At 32.4% G+C, this 17,664-nt stretch overlaps 2 pseudogenes across 1 annotated transcript; one reads left to right on the top strand and one right to left on the bottom strand.

Moving 5' to 3' along the window:
* Window positions 1-766: 766 nt before the first annotated feature.
* On the bottom strand, window positions 767-1,549 carry LOC149550120 (calmodulin-like protein 2 pseudogene; annotated as a pseudogene).
* A 14,513-nt stretch (window positions 1,550-16,062) lies between these two features.
* LOC149550121 (calmodulin-like protein 2 pseudogene) lies at window positions 16,063-17,398 on the top strand (annotated as a pseudogene). Its single transcript, XR_016354507.1, has one exon. The product of XR_016354507.1 is annotated as a calmodulin-like protein 2 pseudogene (transcript).
* The last annotated feature ends 266 nt before the right edge of the window (window positions 17,399-17,664 follow it).

The raw sequence follows: 17,664 nt of genomic DNA on the forward strand, positions 1-17,664 counted from the left end.
AAGGATATTCTAGTCGTTTAACTGAAGATAAACCATAGATAAAATTCTATAGTACTTCTAAATATATTGGTTATTTCTGCTATCAGCGTGTTTTAATTTAGCAAATAAATCCTAGTGGTTATTCCTATTATTTGAAGAAGATTTTCAAATTTCAGGTAACGCCAATAGTGGGAGAACAAATAAGAAAGTGGTACATTCAAAACTGGAAAGTCACAGAGTTGCTCGCTTGTGACACAATTACAGAATGACATTGTTTTCTGTCACTGCAGTGAATTTATTACTACAATATCATTTATACCATACTAGCCATAAGATTCATTGTACTACAGAAAAACATATGGAGACAGTTGCGATTCGTTTAGCTTTTAACATGATAACATTACTCTGCCATTAGACTGCAGCAACACATTGAAGGCAGGGATGAAAAGCAGAAGAAGTTCTGGTAATTAAATACCTAAACTCATGAGTATCCACAAACCCATCTCCATGATAATCTACATTCTCAATAATGCTCTCACAGCAACTTAAAATCTTCTCCTCCACAAAACCTAATTTACATAGAACATCAGCCAACTCTATTGCACTGATAGACCCACATCTCCATTTTGATCAAACACATTAAATGCCTCACAAATTTCCTTCTTCTCATCCTTCACAATATCAACTTCTTCCTCATTTGAAAATATTGCTCTGTAAAACTCACCAAACTCAATAGTAGTGAGAAATTCATAACCGAAAGCAGACACTGATATCACAGCCCATGGTATTAGACGACAGAAACACATTGAAGACAGGAATGAGAATCAGAAGAAGTTCTAGTGATTAAATGCTTAAACTCATGAATATCCACAAACCCATCTCCATTGTAATCCACATTCTCAATCATACTCTCACAGCAACTCACATCCTTCCCTTCCACAAACCCTAATTTACAAAGAACATCAGCCAACTCCATTGCACTGATAAACCCATCTCCATTCTGATCAAACACATTAAATGCCTCATATATTGCCTTCTCCTCATCCTTCCCAATATCAATTTCTTCCTCATTTGAGAATATTTCTTTATAAAAATCACCAAACTCCATTGTAGTGAGAAACTCATCACCAAATGTAGACACTAATCTCACAGTCAATTTCACCTCCTCCTTTGGCATCTCCAGATTTAATTTCTCCAAAAACCTCACTATCTCATCTGAACTAACTCTTCCATCGCCATCTTCATCCAATGATCTAAACATACTTTCAAAACATTCAGCCTCCTCTTTTGCATCTTCCATAGAAATTTTAGCTGAACTGGAATCTCTTGACTCAAAATATGGACTGCTACCATTTCCACTTTCTTCTCTCAATATTTTCTTACTCCCTGCAATGGGATGTTTGGGTTTTTCATCATGAGCAATGTCATGATATATCCTAGCATTGCCATCATCAGATAGACTCTCACTGAAAACAGCTCCAGTAATACTGTTTTTCTTAGGACTGAAGAGACAACTATAATACCAATTATCCTCAATGATAGAGTCATCAACATGCAATATGGAAGACATTTTTGATATCCTCCTCAAGAAATATGCTTATCCTATTCAGGAAACTTGAGAACTATCCTTCTCCACTTCTATCAACTACACTAAGCCCTGGTAGTCCTCTATCAGTCTCTCTACTATTAAATAATATTTCAATGGAAAAAGTTTATTGGGTACCGAATGTTTAAGTGGCTAAGAATAGGCTGAGGAAGGTGGGAGGAAGCTGCTTGAAGCTAATAATAGAAGCTCATTTTGTACTTTATTCAAGTATCATCTAAAAGATTGCAATGCCCACACCATTAATATGAGAAGGGGCCATCCATTGCCCAATGTTTTCAACAAAAACAAACTAACTTCACCAGCATTCAAATTAAGGAAGCTTCGTGGTATTGATGCAATCATAACTTACATGGCAGGAACTTCCACATGGAAGATGACGGTTGGTGTAGACATTACTGAAACCTCTCCAACCGCCGTATGGAAATAACAATGGATTCCTGACACGAATGTTTTTAGTGACACACTCTTGATGGTGAGCTTCATTACATTTTTCTTTTTGGGTTTATATTTATAACCTTTATTGGATAGGTATGGTGTGCCACAAGTCTAGAATGCTTTTTATTTTATAAATATAAAATAAATATAGATTGTTATTTTCTCTCTTAATATTTTAATAATTCTTTTAAACTCTAATACTTAATCAATATAATGTAAATATAAATTAGTGATAGTTTAGGTGTAGTATTATATTAATGATACTATATTAAGAATTTTAAATCTATTAAATTTAAGTTTAGATAATGTTATATTCATCATATTATTATTTTTTAGATGAAAAGTAAATAATATTAAATATTTATTTCTTTAAAAAAAATCATAAATATCTTTCTGTTTTTTTATGTAGTTATACATTTCAATGTGGCTTTTAATCTCTAATTGATACAGTCTATTGCGGATCTAAAAAAAAGAATTATAAATCTATTAAACCAACCATTTTGAAAATAGCTTGAAAAAATATTAAATTTAATTAATGAAAATAAATAATTGTACACCTTTGAATTCAATGTTTAAATGAAATTCAAGTCAAATTATATTTTCATAGGTAAAATTGAAGTTCCTTCGCTAAATTTTTGTTTATGATTGTGCAACCCTAGCATGAGTCAAGTAACTAGGTTTGCTTGGTGTATGGTAAGATTTGATTATGAATAATAATTGAATTATTGACCAATCATATAAATAAGCCAATTAGACTAGGTTGCATGTACAAACAAAGACTAAATATAAATTAATTGCAAACAAGACTATTTGTACATAATTTACAATTATAAGTTAGATAATAAAATTAAATTATATGATTAAATGATGTGTATAAATCTATCCTTTTTAGTAACTTAGTAAGCATGTGAGCAAGTGGAAGGCAAGGCAAGGAAAGATTGTAATGGTTTAGAAATAAGTCTCTCTGTGTGGAAGCCCATGAAACGTAACTGCATAACTTGATAACTATATAGTTGCAGAAATGAACGTTTTTGTTTTGTTCTCTTGTGCAATCTATGAAGAGCTCACAGATGAAGATTTTATGTACAAGTCAATATTTTTAACAAGCTAAGAGTCATATATTGTCATTTGTTTTATTAAGTTAAATGGGAAAGGATTAAGATTAAGTTATTTTAAGTCAATTCAAATCAAATTTTTCTATAAGATTTTAAGCCTTATCATAAGTCCAAAACGTCCTAAGATTAATTAATAAAAATTTATATAACTATCATGTTGCTATTAAAGTAGTGCCTTTAAATTAATATACATGTTTTGGAGTATATATATGAATAATGTGACAAAGAAGTAATGTATTTAATTGTAATGACAATATTTAATGTAATTTAATTAATATTTTATATTTACATAAAAGAAAGATAATTTTCAATTTAGAAATATTAAAATATTATCATTTTATTTTTTATAATTATTTCATATTTAGAAATCTGAAAATTTTAATATATTTTTTTAAATGAAAATATTTGTCATTTACAATAATTTGTAATTTACAATATAAATATAATATTTTGTTTAATTTTATTCAAATTAAAACATTATTAAATACATTTTATATGTTTATATTGTTTATATTTTATAAATAAGTTATAACTAATTAATTGAAATAAGAAAGATTAATTACTATTTAAATTAAAGTGATTGCAAGCTGACTAATTTTAAATTGATAGGTTTAGAGCACCTTCCTACCACCTTCGTTTAATGTTTCCATCCACATAAAATTCTGCCTTTTGTGGTGCTTGAAAGATTTTATTTGGTATTGTAGTTGTCTCTTCAGCTCAAGAAAAATGCTAACATTGATGGGTTTATTTTGATTGGTGTAGACAACTAACTAATATATACTCTATATGTAAAATAGGTCGAGGCGTTGAATTTTTTTTAATACATATTAAAAGTAAATAATGAAAAAATTCAATGCCTCATGCATCTCGGTGTATTTTACATATAGAGTATATATTAGCTAGTAGCAGACGTGACATGCATAACACATTGAATAATTAATTTATTATGTTTAAAATATAACTTTACAATTTATATCATCTTTAGGTCTAGTATTAGGATTATTATTAGCATTAATGTGTTTACAAGTGGAAATGTGCTTAGTGTTAATATTAAAGTTAGGGATAGTGTTAGGGTCACTGGACTTATGTTATCATTACGGCTATAATTTATGTCATGATCAATATTAGTTGCTAGGGTTAGGATAAAAGATTATGTTAATAGAATGGTTAATATTATCATTATATCTAGATTTGGTGTTAGGGTTAAAGTTTAACATTTAGACCTAGGCTTGGGACTATGGCTAGAGTGTTTGTTTAAATCATGGTTTGTATTATGGTTAGGATTGAAATCTTGATTAGGTTTGAGATTATAGCTTAGTATTAGGATTATCTTCAAGGTTAGGATTTAAATCATGGTTAGTATTATGGTTAAGATTTAGGTTTCAATTAGAGTAAGATTAGGGCTTAGAATTAAAGGATTTTCATTAGGGTTAGGGTTTACATTGTTTATAGTATTAGTGTTAGAATTAGGATAAAGGTTTTAAGTTTATGGAATTGTTAGGGTCAATGTTGTATTTAGGATTATAATTTAGTATAATTTATGGGTTAATAGTTAGGTCAATGGTTAAGGATTTAGGATGAGGGTTTATCATATAGGTTTATGATTTAGCTCAAGATTAGGGTTTAGAGTTTAGAATTTATAATCAGGGCTTAGAAAATAATTTTAAGATCAAGTTTTATCTTTAGGATCCATGGTTATGGTTAGGGTTAAGGTTTGTGTATGCATTTATAATGGTTTCTTAGTATTATGGTTGCAGTTAGTGTTAGGGTTACTATTAGGGATTCAAATTTATAAATATAGTTAGGATTCAAATTTATCAATTTTAGGATTATAGTTAGGTAAATGGTTTTAGGGTTATTTTTTGAAATAAGTTTAGAGTTAGGGTGTACATCATGGCTAGGGATAGGGATAGGGTTATCATAAGGGTTAGGATTAGTCATATTATTAGGATGAAGGTTATAATTATGGTTAGTATAAGAATTATGATGAGCTTTAGGAGTAAGGGTATTTTGTAACTATGCTTTGGTTATGATTCAAATTGATCTTTTGTTATGATTCAAATTAGGGTATGGTTATCATGAATGTTAGGGTTGGGTTAAATGTTATGGTTGAAATTTAGATTAAATTATAGTTAGGGTTAAAATAGGGATATATTAGTTTAATTAATGTTATGATTTAAGTAAAATTAAGGTTAGAGTTAAGGTTAACTTAGGATAAGGTGCAAATTAGAGAGAAAATCTATGATTTATAGTTAGGGTTGAAGATAACTTTAAAGTTGAGAGTTTGGTTATGGTTAGAGTTAATTTATTGTTAGGATTTTATTATACTTTGGGGGATATTAATAGAGTTCAATTAGGGTAATAAATTATTTATATTACTTTTAGGATAATGTTGAGGTTTAGGTTTCAAGTTGGGTTACATATCATTTTAAACAAGGCTCATGCTTCATGTATATTTTAATTTTATGTAAGTTAGGCCTCAATTAGGCTTTGAAATATGGTTTTAGTGTAAGGGTTATAATAGGATCAATTTTAGGGTAAGATTAGGGTTATGACATTGTTAGGGTTTATAGGAGTATAATTTAGCATTATTTAGGGGTTAATATTAAGGTCCATGGTTAAGAATTTAGGATAAGGGTTTAGCATATAAGTTTATGATTTGGTTCAAGACTATGATTTAGGGTTTATCATTTATAATAAGGGTTTAGAAATTAAATTTTACGATCAAGGTTTATCTTTAGGATCCATGCTTATGGTCAAGGTTAAGGTTTGTGTGTGTGTTTACAATGAATGGTTAGTATTATAATTGCATTTATGATTAGGATTAATATTAGGGATTTGAGTTTATAAATATGGTTAGGATTAAGATTTATCAATTGTAGGATTATGGTTAGGTAAAGGGTTTCGTGTTAATTTTTTGAAATAGGGTTAGAGTTAGGACGAGGGTTATTATTATGGTTAGTGTAAGAATTATGATGAAGGTTAGGACTAAGGGTATTGTTCTAACTATGCTTTGGTTATGATTTAAATGGGGATTTTGTTAGGATTCAAATTAGGGTTTGGTTATCATGCATGTGTTTATATATGCATGTATCTAAAACTTAATATTATAATTTAGAATTTAGGCCAACTTGATTTAATTTTATGTAAATTAAGCTTTAATTAGGTTTTGAAATAGGGTTTTAATGCAAAGGTTATAGTTAGGCTCAATTTTAGGATTATATTTAGGATTTAATTTATCAAGTGAACCTTTTTTATGTAAGATTAAAAAAAAAAGGATTAAAATTTACTTAAGATCTACTAAACAACCCTAATTTATTAGAAGTTAATGAAGCACTTATTATATTCTTACCAACTTGAATACTAACTTTTATATGTTAATATGATCTTTATATTTTTTAACATATTTAAACAATATTTTGGTTTTTTCAAATCAATTTAAAGTTTATGAACTTTTCTTTTTCATTTTTAGTGACTTTTAAAGTAAAATCTTGATTGTAGTACATTTTTTAAATACACTGAGATGCATCAAGGCATTGAATTTTTTTAATGCATATTAAAAGTGAATGATGAAAAAATTCAATGCCTTGATGCATCTTGGCGTATTTAATATATAGAGTATATATTAGCTAGTAGCACTTGCAACATGTGTAACAACATTGAATAAGTTAAATTGATTAGGGTTAAAATTTTAAGATTACAATTTATATCATGGTCACAATTATGATTTAGTGTTAAGGTTGGGTCAATGGTCATGGTTATGAGTAGAATTGTGGTTAAGGTTAAGGTTAAAATTATGAAATTATGGTATCGCTTAAGATCAACATTTAGGGTTTATGATTAGTATTATGGTTGGGGTTAGAATTTATGATTCATCTATACTTAATTATATAAAATTCTACATAGCCAAAACTCAATAGCTAGGGTCATAATTTTAGCTATCCAGCTAGAGTTAAAATAGGGATTATGATGAGCATTAGGATCATACTTATCATTAGGAATTTTATCACACCCCCTAATTCTCTACTTTTGTCTCCTATCTCCAAACTTATATTTCTCTCCCACCCACCATCTCTTTCTCTCTCAACCCCGCCTCCCACCCGCCCGCCCCCGCCCCCCCCCCCTCCCAACCCATCTTTCTCTAATTATCTCTCCACTTTTATTGCTCTGATCTCCCACCTCTCTCTCTCTCTCTCTCTCTCTCTCTCAAACCCCCTAATTCTCCACTTATCTCTCATCTCTCTCCACTTCTATTTTTCTCCTACCCACCAATCTCTCTCTCTATCTCTCTCTCTCTCTGTCCCTCCCTCTCCACCCTCCACCCCCCTAATTCTCTCTCCCTCTCTCTCTCTCTCCCTCCGTCCCTCCCTCCCTCTCCACCCTCCAACCCCCTAATTCTCTACTTATCTCTCCTCTGTCCACTTCTATTTCTCTCCCACCCACCATCTCTCTCTCTCTCTCTCTCTCTCTCTCTCTCTCTCTCTCTCTCTCTCTCTCTCTCTCTACTTTTAACATTATATAAAATATATAACCATTTTCAATTTGATGAATGTAATAGTAGGTGGATAGATTCTCATAATGCATGTTTTGTACCTTTAATTTTTAAACAATAATATATTACACTAATAGAAGAATATTTATGTTTAGATTATAATGCTAGTAGACCTTCCAATTTTAAACAATAATATATTATACTAAATGAGGACAATTATTGTTTAGGTTATAATGCTAGTTTATTTACATGTTTAGTCCTTAGTTTTAGAATGAAAATGGATTTAAAATAAAGTATGATGACATGATAAAATATATATATTTCAAATTTAAATTTGGATGAAAAATAAATATATCATGTTAAATAGTTGTTTATGATGTTAAATATTCACTCTCCATTTATCACTTTTGATAGTTTATATTATCCATACAAATATTCTTTTATATTAGAAAGAGATTTCAACTAAACTTATACTTCAAATATAAAATAAATAAATATTCATCACTATTGTGAATTACATCACCAAATAAATGTATATACATACTTTTGGTGCAGTGTCCTGGAATAGTTAAAGAAATCAAATTAAACAGAGGAGTTCTTTTGGGAAATAATTAAAGGGAAAAAACAGCGAACAAATCAATTAACTTTCTTTCCCCTCGCCAACTAAAGATATTCGATTTTGGTAATGTCAAACTTAATTTAATGGGAAAACTTGTATATTATATCTCCTACGGTGAAACTCTCAACGACTAAGGAGATAGCAGGTCAGCTCCGTTTATTCAGTTCAGCCCAGGCAAACGTTGTAATTCATTCTCCCTTAACTATGGTTTTTTCTTTATTTATTTTGCAGAGATCGAGTATAATTATATCTTTTATTTATTTATTTAATATTTGTAGAGCTATCTGGGTAGTTATTTGAAATTGTCGTGATCGCAATGACTAAACATTTTTATTGTTGAGACAATTAACTCGCCCCACTGATTATAACCAAAACCCCTGCAATTCTTAGAAATTTTCTTATGAAATCTCTGCAAATTTTCATGAATTGTCATTCCATTTTAATATTTGGTTTTTGAGAGCTAAGCTACGGATGGGTATCGCTTGAAAAGTGCTAAAAACCATTGACATTCCATCAAATACCTACTTGGAATCCACTTTACAAGTTATTGATTAAACGGCGTTGGTAGATGCCGTATTTATCTGAAGAGGCAAAGCAAATGGAAACCCGGACGCAAAACCCCATGCGTGGATTAAAGTATTAAGTTCTATTTTTTAAAGTTATTGTAGTTATTCAAAAAGATTATTTTTTAAGTTAAAAGAGTGCTAATATTATTGTAGTTATGAATTAGATTCAGATAGATAATAGATAATATAATTATTATGATATATTGGTAAAATTATTATGGCTGATAATATAATTATTATATTACTACTATGAAATAATATAATTATATTATTATGTCTTATTATATAATAATATAATATTTTGGTGAAGGGGTACCACAAAAGTATAAAGGAAGATTTATCTTCTTTTTTTGAAAATATACAAATATGATATCTTGCTTATGTACTAGATAGCTAATGAAAGAGAGGTTTGATCTATCTACATAGTAAATTGGATATATTTTATCTAATTTTGGTTGTTTCTAAGATCATCTATGTGGTACACTTGAACAATTAATCACTTGAAAATATTTTAAAGAGACGATCATATGATGATTTCTTTTATTGAATAAAGCCAAAGCAATAATATACATAAATGGCAATCAATTGCTCCAATAGCTCATACAATGAACACTAAGATCAGCAACTAATTGGCTCCAAAGAGCAACAACCAAACAAAAAACATTACGAAGGCTTTATAGACTAAATTTTAACATTCGTTGAAGCTCCTTCAAGCAAAATACATATTTTTTGAATAGTTGCAGCAGTTGGTACTTAATTCTACCAAGTTAATTACTAATCTTCAACTAGGCCTTCAGTCCTCCTTGCAAATGGTTACACAAAAAGATCATCTAGAAAATGATGTCAGAGTAAAACTAAAAAATTTCTCCTTCAAGATGCATCTAAGAATTAGAAAATACAGCCCTACATCTACATTTCCAGATGTTAAGTAATATGATTTTCCACAAAGAATTAGCTACAATATTATTTTTAAGATTAACTCCTAAAATAGCTTCCCTCCAACTTAAAGAGTGTTCGAAGATAACTGGAAGAAAAGTGAAGACAATAGTCCTCTTTATCTTACCTGATATACAATCCCAAAAGAGATGTTTCAAATCTTCCTCTCACAAACAAAATGGGCATTTAGCAGGTTGGATCATCAAACATCTCAGCATGTTGCCTACTAGCAATTTGAGATGTAAAAGTTTATAGGCCAGAAGTTGAGCATTAGCCTCAGTTTTAGAAAGCCAGATCTAGGCACTCAAATTGCTCCAAGTGCTTTCATTGAATTTGCAATTCCTTTTATTGTTAAGTCTTGGATTTAGAGGCATTGGTGGCACAAGATTTAAATAGACTTTTTTGAGGGGTAAGTGGCCAAATTGATGTGTAGATAGCCACCACCAATCCTTTGAAAAGTTGCATTCCAATGGAGTGTAGATTTTCATAGCAAGCTCAATAGGGACCAATGATCTAACAAATATAATAAATTCCTTGAACCTACTATGCAAATGAAAACTATGTTTAATGGTTGTCCAAGATGCCCAATCTAGAGAATTAAAGTCCCACAAATCTTTGAACTGATGAACTCCTTTCTTAAAAAGACAATAAGCATGTTTTTTAAAAGCTACAGCAAGAGGTTGTTCATGATATTGAACCAATTTGTTCCACCAAATAGAAGAATCGTGAAAATTGAAAGCATGTTGCAAGGAAGGATTTCTCCAATTCAAAAACTTGCAAATTGACTGTCAAGCTTTCTAGATAGACTCCAAAGGGAAGGAAGCTTTAATTTGAAAGGAAGGGGCCAATAAAATTTTGTCCACCCATCTGACCAATTGTCATCTTATATAAGAAAATGCATGAGAAATACAAAACCAAACCAACTTCTTCCAAGGTTTCTCCCCATCAATAACTCTAATTATCCACTTGGTAGCCAAGAAAACCCCTTGAGTTTGGGGGCCCAAGCCACCCTTAGATTTAGGTTTAATAAAATGCAACCATGAAGTATACATATAACCAGCGTTGTCACTCCACTTAGACCATAGAAAGTGTTGAATGAGTTTAGTAAGATCATTATAACATTTTTTAGATGGTATCCAACATGAGGAATAATAAACATGAGAAGCCAAAAAAATATGATTTACCACTTGAATCTTGCTAGGTAGAGATAAGTATTTATTTTTCGACACATATAATTTGGATTTGAATTTGTTAAGAAACCAATTCCACATATCAAACAAAGGGATGCCCTGTCTGAAGGGAATGCCCAAATAACGAGAGATTTTCCATGTTTTATTTTCTTCCATTCTTTAGGAATCCAAGAAGGGACTGCATCTATACGATTCATGATAAATTATATTTTATGATGTGCTAACTTAGATCTATAGATTTTGCAATAGAGATTGAGCACCTCCATAGCATTAGATATCTTAGCTTCAGAATTCTAGAGGAAAAGCATACTATAATCAACAAAGTGAGAGTTTAATACCACCAAATTATTGGGGATGGAAATACCCTTAATAAGATTCATTTGGTTATGCTTTTGGAGCAAATAACTGAGAGCATCGGCTTTGAGCACATAAAGAAGAGGGGATAAAGGACAAACTTGTCAAATAGAGTGCTACAAAGGAAAGGGATTAAGTAATTCCTTATTTATTATCAACTGAGCATTGACATCAGCAAAGAGCATTTCAAAATGCTTGCACAGCTTAGGACCAAACCCCAACCACTGTAACATTTTAAGAATAAACCTCCAATGCATTCTATCATAAGCTTTATCAAATTCCAACTTCACAAGGATAGTATTCCGGCCTAAGTGTTGAGCCCAATCTATTCTTTCCCATGCTAGAATTAGATTATCAAGAATAAATCTCCCACCAAGGAAACCTGTCTGTTCTGGTCTAACAATGTTTTGAGCCACTAGTTTAATCCTGGTAGCCAAGGCTTTAGCAATAATTTTATAAGAAGTGTTTAATAAGGAAATAGGTCTCCACCCTGATATAGTGTCCTCATTTTTCCCTTTAGGAATGAGTTTAATAATGCCTTTATTGATATCATCTCCTAATGAGCCAACCTCCACAACCTCTAAATAAAGAAGATAAAAATCATCCTTGATATATTCCCACATTATTTGGTAGAATTTTATTGAGAGGTCATCAACTCCTGGGTTTTTATTGCCTGGCATAGAAAAGACAACATGTTCCAATTCCTCTATGGTAAGGTTCCAATCCAAATATTGGTTATAGTCCTTATCCTCTCTCATAGGAATGTGATCTTTAACGATATCTTCTAATATTGATTGGACATCTAGCCAATTATTATCCTCTTTAAAAAGAGCCTCGTATTAATTCTAAAACAAATTTTTAATCTCCTCAGGCCTCGAATGGAGAGTGCCATTGTCATCTTGAATAGCACCAATGTTCCTTTCTATGCTTATAGTTAAGAAAATTAAAGAAGTATTTAGAACCCCTATTCCCCTTCTTGGCCCAATGTAATCTTGCCCTAATTTTAGCACCTTGGCCCCTATAATTGTCCATTTTATGAATTTGGGCTTCCAATGCAACTATAGAATTTTGTAAGTTTATGCCACTAAGCTAGCCATTCAATAATTTTCTATCATTGTTCAAGTTTTCCTTTCAGTGATTTTTCTTTATGTTTTCATTGCCATGTCATCCTTCTACTAAAAGCATGAAGAAATTCAACACACTTGAGAATAGCATGATTCCACCAATCTCATTGAGAAACTTGCACATTGGCCTTAGGGATGTACTTCCATAATTCGATGAGAACAGCAACACATGACAGATTCTTTAGGTGAGAGATATTGAGTTTGTAAGGCAGCTTAGATGTCTCAATATCCATATGAGTACCTGAGATAGAACAAATAATGGGAAAATGATCGAAGAGAGTGTGACTGTAGTCTACTCTAATAGATAGACCAACAATATCCTGAACAATATGAAGATAGAGAGAAATATAAAATTGATCAAGCTTGGTGAGTTTTCTCTCATCCCCAACTCTACAATTTGACCAAGTGAACCAATTATTGTCATGGGTAGAGCTTTTGGCATGGATAGGATCTATCACCCCAATCGAATTATGACATAGAAGCCACTTATCAAATTCCTTAATACTAAGTTTAGAATGGGTGGGCCAACTATGATCGTTTTGGAATTCTACCATGTTAAAGTCCCTACCTATTACCCAATCAGCCTAAGGGAGGTTCCTAGCCATCCAGTCCCACACCCAACCTCTATCTTTGGAGAAATTTGGAGCATAAATAGAGAAAAACCCAATAGGTTGACCATTATTGAAGGTGAGAACCCACACGCAACTTTGAGAAGGATCCTCACCATGGTTAATGACAAACTTGTGGATCCAAGGAGCCAAACCAATAACAACACCACCCCTACCTTCACAATGTGAAGTCTAAAAAAAGAAAGCATCTCTCCAAACATTAGAAAGGGAAGAAGAGAGACAGGGACCACTAATTTTAACCTCCTAGAGCAAAACAATATCAAGTTTCCATATTACTATAACATCTTTAACACCATATTTGCGGTGAGGGAGAGAAATCCCTCTAACATTCCATAATATTTTTTTTGAAATTCACATTAATGACAAAGTGGAAGGAACATCTTATTGTGGAAAGGCCTCAAACTAATTGGCTAAAGCTACAAAGTGATCGAGAAATCCTGAATCATGCTTGGCATTAAGCTAGGACCTAGATCTAGGCCTCTCCAAAGGACCTGCTATAGGAATGGTTGAGTCCTTAGGAGTAGGAGACTTAGATCTTTTCCTAGGAGAAGGGTAACCAAAAAAAGGATGAATAGATAAAACTAGAGGTATGATGGGATTTGTAAGCCCCCTATGTGGGATGACTAGTCTTCCTAATAGAAGGTTCAGATGGCTCTTTCCTTTTCCAAATTGTTTTACACCCATCTACCATAACAACATCTTTATAAGTTGATGTTGTAAGAACATCATCTTCCTCCATATTAGTGATAGAAGGATCTCTAGTATGCCCTTGATCTTGGTTGGTACCTTTAGGCAAGGAAGAAATAGATGACTAGTTCATAACTTGAGGTTGTCTAGGTTGTGATGAAACTTGGGTATGGCTCATTTGAAGCCTTTTGGCAAGACAATCCTTGATTAGATGTCCTTCTTGATGGTAATAAAAGCATGCATTATGCTTGTTCAAGTAAACTAATGGCTGTAGAAACTCAAAGCCTAGGCCAATAAGCTTAATGTTCTCTAGCAAAGGATTAGTTAAGTCAATTTCAATGCATACTCTTGAGTGCACCCTTAAGCTAGCAAATTTATCAGTACTATTCTTACACCAGATGACCCTACCAAGCTAGGCAATAATTTTGTCTAAGAAAGGTCTGAAGCCAACATTTAAGAAAGGAAGCTCCACCCACATTGGATAGCATGACCTAGAGGGCCCTTCTAGATGAAATTCCAAAGTCCAGGCTTGCAAATAATATGATCTGTCCATATATAACCCATGTTCCATATTGCAAATTAGCTTGGGCATGTTCTATGTGTTTGAATTTACAAGAGACATAACCCTTTCCCAAGCCCCTCAAACCTTCAGTCTTCCACCCCCTATTCTCCTAATTCATTTTGGCCCATTTGTAGAAGTCTGCTTCAAATGGAACCCCATCTTGAGAAATATAAAATAACTGATCTATCCTAGCAATAAAAAATGTTATCCATAACATCATCTAGAAGGAAAAACTCAAGGGTTTTACCTAGATCAACACCAAAAAGGTCCTCAGTTTGGGAAGGTTCTTTGTCACCATGTTCTCCTAGGACCTTAGGAAGCAAGCAATCATCAATGACACTTCTCGTTTCTTTATTTCCAAGTTCTTTGGGCACATTAGGGTGAAATCTGTTAGGCTTGACAAATCCAGATTCCTCAGCAGTAGCCCTGCAATTCATGGAATCAGCACCTATGGCAACTGGGGCATCCCTAACATTTGCATGGCCGCCTCCTCAAGCTTCATTTTTAAGCCTCATCTCCTAGAGGAAAGGAAAATGCTGCCCCAAACAACCACAAAAATGCCCTAGTAGAGGAAACCAGAAAAGCCATCCTCAAACTGCAATCTTTTGCCAGAAAAGTCGTCCTCCCCCATAGGAAATCTTTTCTATGGCACCTTTGATTCCCGAATTACCAATTCTTCTCAACTGAACTCTTTCCTCCTTGAAATTATAACTTACTATTTTTTGATCATATGATGATGACAACTCAAGCATTCTTATAGTTTGCTACTTGTTATCTTTGATAATGGAATGAATGTAGAAAACATTTTCTTTTGGATCGCTTTCAAATGAGATTTTACATTGAAGGGTCAGGTGTGTCATTCCTAAAGCCATAAAGATGCATTTCTATTTCAACATGTCTTTATACATTTGGTCAAATGATAAATCTTCTAGAGTAGATGGATCACTCTATGAATTATACAATTTTCTTGACAACAACCATTATAAATTCTATATTGAAATTTTTTACTCTATATTTTTTAGCAATGATAATTAATTAAAAAAATTAAATTCAAATCTAAAATTTATGAACTTAAAAATATTTCTAATTGAAAAACAATCACTTTATTAAAACGTATCCTATAATAACATTGTCAAAATTCTACCACCCAAACTCTCAGCTTTCTTCCCTTATCTTGTTGATCCTAAATAAACCAAATTTCTAAATTTAATTTCTAACATAGATAATATTATTGCTATTTCAAAAAAAACTTAAAACAACCTTACAATTCTCCCAAACATTTAACACGTTTTTTTGGAAATATAACTATACCGGTCTTATTACACAAAGAGATTGTTACAATTTTAAAACAACTAAGCTAACTTAAGAATGTTTGCGTTCGTCATGAATGAAGTATTAACAATACTGAAGACAATTGTTTTTGTCCTCTATTCATGTCATTTAACAAGAGTAAAGCAGTGTAAATCATAGGATTTGTATAACGTACAAGTAAGCTTCTCCTGCCCTCATATTTCATGTGGGGTTTCCTGAATGTACGTCTTTTGTAATGCTCCCTTTGTCTTTCACTCATAAAACTGCCGATTCTTTTTGGATGTAGACAATGGATGGATACGTGGCCTTCTACTTGAAGGGCGGTCTGGTCATCTCGTTATCATATTGAAATGGAAAGGGACCACAACTATTCTTGTGGTTTAAGAATGAGCTTCTATTTTGCCCCAAAATATCATTTGTGTAACTCATTGCAGTAATTGATGTTTTAGAGGTGTGAATAAATACAATTTATATTGATGTTTTTCTAGAAAGAGGTTTCCATAGATCAAGTAATGCTACAAATGACCAATACAACTGAAAGTGGTATTCCTCAAGTAGTTTCCTCCCACCTTCCTTGGCCACTGTCAACCACAAGAAACACCTTTGCTTGTATCTGCTAGTCAAGTTTTTTTCTGTATTGAAATGTTATTTAACAGTAGAGAGGGTCATTGAGGAGTACCAAGGCGAAGAGTAGATGAAAGGAGGATTCATATGTAGTTTACAGAATAGGAGAAGCAAGTTAGAGATTTATCAAAAATGTCTCCAATGTTGGATGTTAATGATTCCATCATTGATGGGTGTTGGTATTATGGCTCTCTCTTCAGTCCAAAAAAGAGCAGAAGTTTTGATGAAATTTTTAGTGTCATTCAAGGTCATAATGAGCATGTTGGCGTTGATAATGGCCTTCTCGATGATGAAAATTGGCAGCAACCCATTGCAAGGACTAAACAAATATTGAGAGAAGAAAGTAGTCCATGTTTTGAGTCAAGAGATTCTGATTCAACTAAAATCTCTGAGGAAGATGTAGAAAAGGAGGCTGAGTGTCTTGCAAGTATGTTTAGAGCTTTGGATGAAGATGGTGATGGAAGGGTTAGTTCAGATGAGATAGTGAGATTTTTGCAAAGATTAAGTTTGGAAATGCCAAAGGAGGAGGTGGAATTGGCTGTGAGATCAATGTCTTCATGTGGTGATGACTTTCTCACTATGATTGAGTTTGGTGAGTTTTATAGAATTGTATTTTCAGATAAGGAGGAGGATGTGGATAATGTGAATGCTGAGGAGAAGGCAATTTGTGACGCATTTAATGTGTTTGATCAAAATGGAGATGGGTTTATCAGTGCAATGGAGTTGGCTGATGTTCTCTCCAAATTGGGTTTTGTAGAGGGGAAAGATTTGAGTTGCTGTGAGAGCATGATTGAGAATGTGGATTATAATGGAGATGGGTTTGTGGATATTCATGAGTTTAGGCATTTGATCACCAGAACCTCTTCCAGTGGTTATCCTTGTTTCAAATGTGTCGCTGCAGTCTAATGGCACACAATAGTTAAGGGCTAGAATAAGTATCAAGGGAGTTATCAATCGCCTGTCTTTTATTGAAATTCTTCTCTTGTGATGTTTAGCAAATGTTCATGGCATGTTTAACAATATACGCCAGGCCTTTGGTAAAGACTCAAGAGTAATGTAATTCATACAGGAAACAAACTTGTGCCTCTCCAGTTTCGGCACATCACTTTCTATATTTGTCCTGTGTAATTTAGTAAACAAGAATACGAACTCTCTGGGGTTGTTTATAATGTGAACCCTCTTATGGCTAAAAGGAAACAATTTTGAGAATATATACAACTTACTATGTTCTTCCATTATTCGATTTTTTGTATGAATGTGAACTCTCTTATGGCTACCAGGAAACAAATTTGAAAATATATACAACTTACTATTTTCTTCCATTATTCGATTTTTTGTACGAGCTATCCAACGTGAGGCTTATATTCGAACAGAAAGTCAAAAAAATGGAGGAAACCCTGATCTTTAGTGGGGCTTTCGATGCCGTTTTATTCGT

The sequence above is a fragment of the Cupressus sempervirens genome, chromosome 7, assembly GCF_028749045.1.
Source record: "Cupressus sempervirens isolate cs-2001-9-10 chromosome 7, ASM2874904v1, whole genome shotgun sequence".
NCBI classification, from domain to species: domain Eukaryota; kingdom Viridiplantae; phylum Streptophyta; class Pinopsida; order Cupressales; family Cupressaceae; genus Cupressus; species Cupressus sempervirens.